General features: G+C 45.1%; 1 long non-coding RNA gene across 1 annotated transcript; it reads left to right on the top strand.

The window, feature by feature from the left end:
- The first annotated feature begins 6 nt into the window (after positions 1 to 6).
- Positions 7 to 3,381, top strand: LOC118026729. Its single transcript, XR_004683668.1, has 2 exons — positions 7 to 602; positions 2,426 to 3,381. It is a non-coding gene; the product is annotated as an uncharacterized LOC118026729 (long non-coding RNA).
- The last annotated feature ends 5,188 nt before the right edge of the window (positions 3,382 to 8,569 follow it).

The following is an 8,569-nucleotide window of genomic DNA, read 5'->3' as shown; positions in this document are numbered from 1 at the left end:
TTCTGCCCCCTTTACTAGACTGTGAGCTCCACAAGAGTGCAGGGCTCATCATGTCTGGTTGGTCCCTCACTGCACCTTGGGTGCCTAGCCTAGACTATACCTGGGAAATTCCTGAGTGAGCAAGTGAATGAAGAATTTTGGAACTAATTTTGTGACTTCTCCTTATCATTATTTATTCAGCAAATGTTCAGAAAGCAACTTTGTGTTAGGATGATGAGGTACGTTCTTAGGTTTTGGTAGTAAACGTTTTCACAAGCGGTTTTGACCATCTCCTATACACAGGCAGAGTTCTAAGGGCCATTAGAGCCGACGTGTGTGTTTCTGTATGTGTGCGTAGGTTGGATCCCAGAGACTGTGGAGGAATGGAAGCTTCTGCTACATCTCGTACAGAACAAGAGCACGAACCCCCAGAAGTCACCAAATGGAAACTTCAGTGATGGGCCTCCCCCCATCAACGTGGAGAATGTGGCACTCCTGTTAGCTAAGGCCATGGGCCCAGATCGGGCCTGGTCACTGCTACAGGAATGTGGTTTGACCCTGGAGCTGTCAGAGAGGTTTACCAGAACCTGCGATATCCTAAGGATTGCTGAGAAAAGGCAGAGGTAATACTTGTCATGCCCTTTCCACGGGGGCTTGGGGAACGTAGATGCTCACAGATTTTCAGAAGGGGGGTGGGGCTTTTAGAGATCATTCAGCCCCAGCCGGTCACTAACAGCTGAGGGGGCTGAGACTCATCTGCTGATGAAGGCGATTGAGGGATGAGCCTAAAGTAACGTGTTTCACAGTCATGACCGAGACACTGTGCAGATCAGTGTGAATACCCAAAGTTGACATGTAGTAGTTCTCAAAGACAGTTACTAGTACCAAAGGTCAAATTGTCTCAGGACTTTTTTGGTTTTTGTTTTCATCGTGGTAAAATACAGGTAACGTAACATTTACCATCTTAACCATTTTTAAGTGTTTGGTTCAGTCGTGTTAAGTATATCCGTATCATCTTGCAAAACTTCAACCTTACGCATTAAACAACTCCTCATTACCCCCTCCGTGCAGCTTCTGGCAACCACCTGTCTGCTTTCTGTCTCTAATTTTGACTGCAGTAGTCTCCCCTTATCCAAGGGGGATATGTTCCCCAAGACCCCCAGTGGAAACCTGAAACCATGGATTTACTGAACCCATATATGTACTATGTTGTTTCCTATACGTGCATACCTATGATGAAGTTTAATTTGTAAACTAGACACAGTAAGAGATTAATAATAGCTAATAAAACAGAACAGTTAAGACAGCATACCGTAATAAAGGTTATGTGAATGTGGTCTTTCTCTCTCTCTCCATTCCTCTCTCTCTGTCTTTCAAAATATCTTACTGTACCGTACTCCCCCCTCTTCTTGTGATGGTGTGAGATGAGAAAATGCCCATGTGATGAGATGAACTGAGGTGAACGACATAGGCATTGTGACGTAGTGTTAGGCTATTCCTAACTTTCTGATGATCTATCAGAAGGAGGATCATTTGCTTCTGGACCATGGTGGACCGTGGGTATCTGAAACCATAGAAAACAAAACTGTGGATAAGGGAGGACTACTGTATTATAAGTATCTTACATAAGTGGATTCATATGGTGCTTGTCGTTTTGTGACTGGCTTTTATTTCACTTAGCATAATGTTTTCAAGGTTCATTCATATTACAGCATGTGCCAGAATTTCCTTCCCTTTTAGGGTTGAATAATACTCCATGGTGTGGATATACAACGTTTTGTTTATCCATTCATCTGTCTTATGGACACTGGGGATGCTTCTACCTCGTGGCTATTATGAGTAATGCTGCTCTGAACACGGATATACCAATGTCTCTTTGAGACCCTGCTTCTAATTCTTTTGGGTGTGTACCCAGAAGTGGAATCGCTAGAACACATGGAATTCTATTTGTAATTTTTTGAGGCGCTGTCATACTGTTTTCCATAAGGGTCGCACCATGTTCCATTCCCACGAGTAGTGCACAAGTGTACCATTTTCTCCATATTCTCACCAACACTAGTTATTTTCTTTTTGACAGTAGCCGTCCCTAATGGGCATGAGGTGAGAAGTCACTGTGGTTTTTATGTGCATTTCCCTAATGATTAATGATGTTGAGGATCTTTTCATACACTTGCTGGCTGTTTGTATATCATCTTTGGAGACCTGTCTATTCATGTCCATTTGCCTATTTTTTAATTGCATTGTTTTTTTGATGTATGAATTTTTTGTATATTCTGGATATTAACCCTTTATCAGATTCATGATTCACTCCGTTGACTGTGTCTTTTGATGCACAGACTCAGTCAGTTTTTTGAATCCTTTCATTCTTTGTGGGTTTTAAGAAGTTTTTTATAAAGAAAAAACAATGAAAACTAAGTGCACCTGTTTCTTTTCTTTCGGATTTCAGAGCCTTGATACAAAGCATGCTTGAAAAATGTGATCGGTTTCTCTGGTCTCAGCAGGCCTAGTGGAAGAAGATTCAGCAAATGTCACAATGCTTTGAGAAAAACTGAACCATGCTCCTGAACCTCCTGAGTGCATTTGCTGTTGAAGGAAAGGTACCACCTGAAAACCCTGCCACGTTACCGGGGGTACTTTAGTCAGTGTCTATAACTTCTGCATTTGTGGCTCTATCTGTGACCTCAGTGTTTCTCAACCACGGTTGAATTTTGATAGGAATCAGGCCTTGTTTGCTGAAATGAAGTGCTCTGGAATCAGAATTTGCAAGTTCACAGCCATGCAGGCCTTAGTCTGAACTACAGTATTATTTTCTCCTTGCTAGTGGATTGGGGGAATTATCGTGACTCATGTAGAGAGCAGAAGTTTCTCATCCTGGTTGCATGAAGACAGATAAAATAACTGACAGGAGTTGAATTCTTTATATATCTTATCTGGAATAGGTGAGAAATTACTGAAATAAGACCTAGTGGAATGGAATTAGCACATCAAATAAGTGAAACACTGAAAATTCAGATGAGATATTTACATGGAATGACCCCATATTTAAATTAAGCTAATTGAAAATATATTTTTCTCAGTATTTGACTTTTTCTAATCTGAACCTGTATGCAAATGACTAATTTATGACTGGAAAGGTTTTATCTCTAATCTTTCCTGAACAGTGGTCCAAGGGAATCATGCACTTTTTTAAAAACTATTTTTTAAAAGCCGTAATAAAGGAAAGCTAAGTACTAACAAACACTGTAGTAGGCGCTGTGCCAGGTACTAGAATGCCTTCCTCAGGCTCCTGTACATTTACATAGCATGTTACATTAATAATAAATGTAAAATCTGTTTTTATTTGAAGAGACCTGTATCTGTTAACATAAATGAACTCAATAAACACGAGGTTATTGTGAACGATTTGCAGGAAGGTGTGGCGTAGACTCAGTGTGGAGTAAGAAAAGCGTTGGATACGTTGCATGATTCACTTCTTTTTTTCATTGCTAACACAGCCAGAGAGCTACAGACAGAAATGGCTGTCATACTTCCACATGGTATTCGGATATGATGCGACCAGAGGGGTTGAAGGAGATTGTCAGAGAAAGGAGGCTTCACAAAGTTCCTTAGGGTTTTGGGGAGCATAGAAAACCTAACACTTCTGGTCAACAGTGGGTGTGTGTGTGGGGGGGTGTGTGTTTGGGTGTGTGTGGTATTTCCCCTTACCAAGCAGGTCTCTGACACCAATCGGGTGACCTACAGTTCAACCCAATTCTGACACTATTGAGCCAGAGGTAGCATCAGATCCCCCAGGTGAAGGGCTCAGTCCCAAAAGACTGCCCTCCATTTTATTATTTTTTTAATTTAAATTCAGTTAATTAACATATAATGTGTTACTGGTTTCAGAGGTATAGGTCAGTGATTCATCAGTCTTACATAACACCCGGTGCTCATTATATCACCTGCCCCCCTTAATGATGTCCATCACCCAGTTACCACATCCCCCCACCCCGTGCCCTCCACTTCAGACACTAATTACAAGTCCCAGTTGTTAACTATACTTCTGACCAACTGGCTGTACATCAGAGGTCCTCACGACGCCTTCCTTGGATTTGATGGTTTGATTAATTTGCTAGAGCGGCTCCCAGAACTCAGAGAAACAGTTTGTTTACTAGATTGCCAGTTTGTTATATAAGGATATAACTCAGGAACAACCAGATAGAAGAGATGCAAAAGGCAAGATTTGGGGGAAAGCGTCAGGAGTGCCCATGCCTGCTCCAAGCTCCACCTTCTCCAAATCGCCCCATGTTCACCAGTCCGGAAGCTCTCTGAATCAAGTTCTTTGGGGTTTTTTATGCCTTCGTTACAAGAGCATGGTTGAGTAAATCACTGGTCACTGGTGATCGAACTCAGTCCCTCTCTCCCTCCTGAGGTCAGGGGTGGGGCTTGCGGGGCTGGGCGTGAAAGTCCCGATCCTCTGAATCACCGGCAGCCAGCCCCCATCCTGAGGTGCGGTCCAAATGTCACCTCGTTAGTGCTGCAAGGCATCTCTGTGGCGTTCATCACTTAGGACATTCCAGGGGTTTTAGGAGCTCTGTACCAGAAATGGGAGGAAGACCAAATACGGACTTCTGAACCGTCAATCACAGAATCATACCTTCCCACTAGCATCAGCTGGGTTTTGGCTGTAGTGGGTTATGTTGAATGTGAGTCTGTACTAAGGTAAGGAGCAAGACCCCTCCCTTCACTGTCCATCAGCTTCTGTCACTACATAATGACTGTCCAGAAGAGGGCCCAGAAGAAATCTCAGGAGAAGGACACAGCCTGAACTGGCCCAATTGTGCGATCATTTCCTGACGGACTGTTTTAAGGCATCTTACGGCAATCCTCATTTGCCAAAGGGGCACAGAGAAATTTCTAGCATTAAAAAAAGAATAAAAATCACATCATCTGAATTTATTTTCCAAAGTAAACCAAGCAAGCAGCAAAAATCCCCTTCGGTGAAACACTGAAGTTTCAACAGTCAAGTTGGATATTAGGCAGTGTTTTCCAATACAACTTGTATCTTTTACTGGCCTAAAAATTACAGACAGTGATTCATGGTGGCCTCACTTTCAACAGGCTGCAGGGTAGCGTAGTGGCTAAGAGCTTGGTGCTGAGGAGGGCTGTCTAGCTTTGAATGCTGCTCTGTCTCCTTATAAATGACTGTGGGGAAGTTACTTTTTTCTCTGTGTCCGTTTTCTCTTCTACACAATGGGGACGGTAGTAGCACTCAGGATGTTTTGAGAAGTGACAGAGGTCATGAATGTGATGAATGTGAAGCACGGAGCAGGCGCCTGGCACAGAGTACAGGGAGAGCCATCTCTTGGTGACACATGAGACTAAAGTGCAGGGCAGTAGAACTTGTGACGGTGCCCAGGAACACGTGTTAGCTGTTGTGTGAGAGGATTGGAAGATCCTTGCACCCAGAAGTGATCAGACCCAGGTAAGCTGGTTCATACGAACCCGGGAGAGTGGGAGCACCAAAACTGAAGGTAAGAATGTCCTTGTATGTGTTAAATGTCCCTTCCTGCCCAAGGCTCCAAACCTTGTGATCGTCCTTGCCTCTCCCCTCCTCAACCCTCATTTACGTTTCCCTAGCCACCGCTAGGGAAATCCTCTCAGTTCTGTGTTGGTGGTGGTTTCCACTGGTCATTCCCCGTCCGCCCCCCCCCCCCCCCCCGCCATCTCTCTTGCTGCCAGTCCACGTTCTCATTTCTTCTTGCCTGCCTAGACAGTCGGAGCAGTCTTAGTGACCTTTCTTTCTTCACTTGTAAACACTGCCTTCCCCCCGCCACCCGCCACCACCACTCAGTCTCAGCTCCCTAAAATACAAGCACCTAGGCATCACCCAGGGCAGGTGATTCACAGCCCTGCCACACATTAGAGTCAGCACAGGAGCTTGTGAAAAATACTGAGTCGGGGATCCTGCCCCAGGCCTGGGATCTGTAGATCAAGGGTCTAATACAATCCTCAGCCGGCCTCCTACCCCCACATTGTTGCTAGATTTAGGTAGAGAGTGACCCTGGTTTACAGATAAACCCGTCTTGGTCTCATGGGAAGTTAATGAGAGGTCCACTGCCAGAGTTCTTGTCCTTTTGAGGCACGGCCTTAGTCACACCTCTTCCCAATCAGAAACTTTCGGTGGCTCCCCTCTGCTTTCAGAATAAAGCCCGAATCCTTGAGCTTGTCATTGAAGGCCCTCTCTGACTTGTTTCCAAATTCAGTTCCTCAGTTCGAGAGTTTGTCTCTCATCCTGGATTCTCTGTTTCGTGGATACGCTCTGCATGTGGGCCTCTGGTTGGACCCCTGCTTAAACCCTGAAGTGTCCTTCGCCCCAGTCCCCCACCTGCTAAATCCCATTGGGGTTCGGTGCCTTCAGATTCCACATGTCAATTTGGGTTATTTTACAGATAACATAAACAAGGGGCTGAAATCTCTCTTCGCACCAGGAAACAGTAACTTTAGAGTGGGGTCAGAGCTTTTCCTACCCCTTCATTTAGAAGAAATCTGCATACCCCTAAACTTCCTGAATAACACTACAGAGTTGGAACCCAGTGCTGCTGTGTGGAGTCTGGAGTTTCCAGTCAGCCCTGGTCTAATGGATCAAATACAGATCACAGAAGCAGCCTGGAAAAATTCCTACTTGGTAATTCTTTCCAGAGGGCTTAGAAAAATACAGACTGGCACCACTGTGTCCTAAGTACAGACAATGTTTTCCCAGATAGTGTTTTTCCCATCTTGCCCAAGTAATACATTTTTCCAGATGGGCAACTCTGAATCAATGTGAATATTCAAATTGATGTTTCCCTCTAGCGATGTGGGCAATATTTATACCTGTTATCCATAGGTAAAGCCTGGGTTTAGTGACTTAGTGTCAGGTTTGTTTGTTTTTTTTAAGTATTTTTTTTAAAGATTTTATTTATGTATATATTTGAGAGAGAGAGAGCACAAGCAGAGGGAGAGGAAGAAGCAGGCTCCTTGCTGAGCAGGAAGCCCGATGCGGGGCTTGATCCCAGGACCCTGGGATCATGACCCGAGCCGAAGGCAGACGCTTAACCGACTGAGCCACCCAGGCGTCCCACCACCATCTTGGAATTTTTAATAATTTCTGAACAAGGATCTCCACATTTTTATTTTGCATTGGGACCCACATGTTAAGTAACTGGCTCCGGCTGCCACAGGAGATCTGAGGTGGAGCCTAAGATTTTACGTTTCCAACAGGTTTCCAGGTGATGCTTCCTTGGATCACCCTCTGGGTAGCAAGGCTCAGTCTAAAGTCTGGTAAAGCAGCAACTTGGAAGGAGCCAAGGCCCCTGGCAAGTGGATTACTTGCCACATTAAGCGAAACATAAATTTTTGTATTCCTTAAACTTCTGAATTTTTTTTTAAAAGATTTTATTTATTTGACAGAGACACAGTGAGAGAGAGAACCCAAGCAGGGGGAGTGGGAGAGAGAGAAGCAGACTCCCCGCTGAGCAAGGAAGCCTGACATGGGGCTCGATCCCAGGACCCTGGGATCCTGACCTGAGCTGAAGGCAGACGCTTAATGACTGAGCCACGCAGGCGCCCAAGCCTCTGAATTTTTGTTACAAGTGAGCTTTACTCTAATTAAAGGAAGTGAAGTAGAGCCAGTCACAGCTGGTTCTGTCCTCAGTTTATTTAGGCTTAAATAATTTTGGAGAAAGCCTTCTGTGAAGTGTGCCTCCGACTGTGTCAAACACCAGCTCAGGCTCTCTGGTTGCCCCCCTCCAGTGCTAGCGGGTGCCCGACTGGAACAGCCTTTACGACCTTGGGGACTGTGGAGGAGAAGCAGCCAAAGCAGTGCAGCCCAGGCTGGCCCGAGTTCAGCTTCGATGTTTGGAGGCAAGCCCGAGCCAACAAAAACTTGCTTCCTACTGCCCTTGAAACTTTGCCCCACTGGGGACCTTGTGGCTCAGATATTCCTTGGATCCCCTAACCACGTAGACTTAATCTGTTATTCAAGTCAAGGTCCTTGTATAAAAAGTACTGAAGGATCCTCAATCTCTAACCTCCAGGCAGCCCTCCAACTATAACCTGGGGTACAGGGGAGAATGGCACGTCCACACTTACCCAATAGTGAGATCCACAGGGCCCAGGGCCCATACAGATGGTGGCCCAAATGCCAGGCAGAGTCCAAGCTGTGAACAGGCTGGGGCTTTCTATGCAACCTTGCTGCTAACCTGCCCACAAACCGGGCTAGGTCTTGCCTAGACCAGAAACATTTCCGTTTCTCCCCGAAACGATTCTGTCAGCAGTGGAGGCTTTTCTCTGCCTGGCTTATTAACTGTAAGTCTCCATCAGAGAACTGGGGAGTCTTACTATTATTTATTAATACTGCCCAAGGAAGTAGTGGTGTAGCTTAAGGGAGGAGCCTCAAGTCGGCCTGCTTGTGTTCAGATCTTGGCTTTACCACTGATATCTGTGACCTTGAGCAACTTACTCAATCTCTTTGTCCCCCGTGTCCTCATCTGAAAAAAAAATCTACACCATAGAGTTGTGGCCGACTGGGACTAGAATTAGAGCTCAATAAATATTAGCCATTATGACT

This window comes from Mirounga leonina, unplaced genomic scaffold (assembly GCF_011800145.1).
Source record: "Mirounga leonina isolate KUSES-001 unplaced genomic scaffold, KU_Mleo_1.0 Mir_269, whole genome shotgun sequence".
NCBI classification, from domain to species: Eukaryota; Metazoa; Chordata; class Mammalia; order Carnivora; family Phocidae; genus Mirounga; species Mirounga leonina.
Note: the sequence above shows the minus strand (reverse complement) of the source record. Positions and strands in the feature narration are given on the sequence as shown.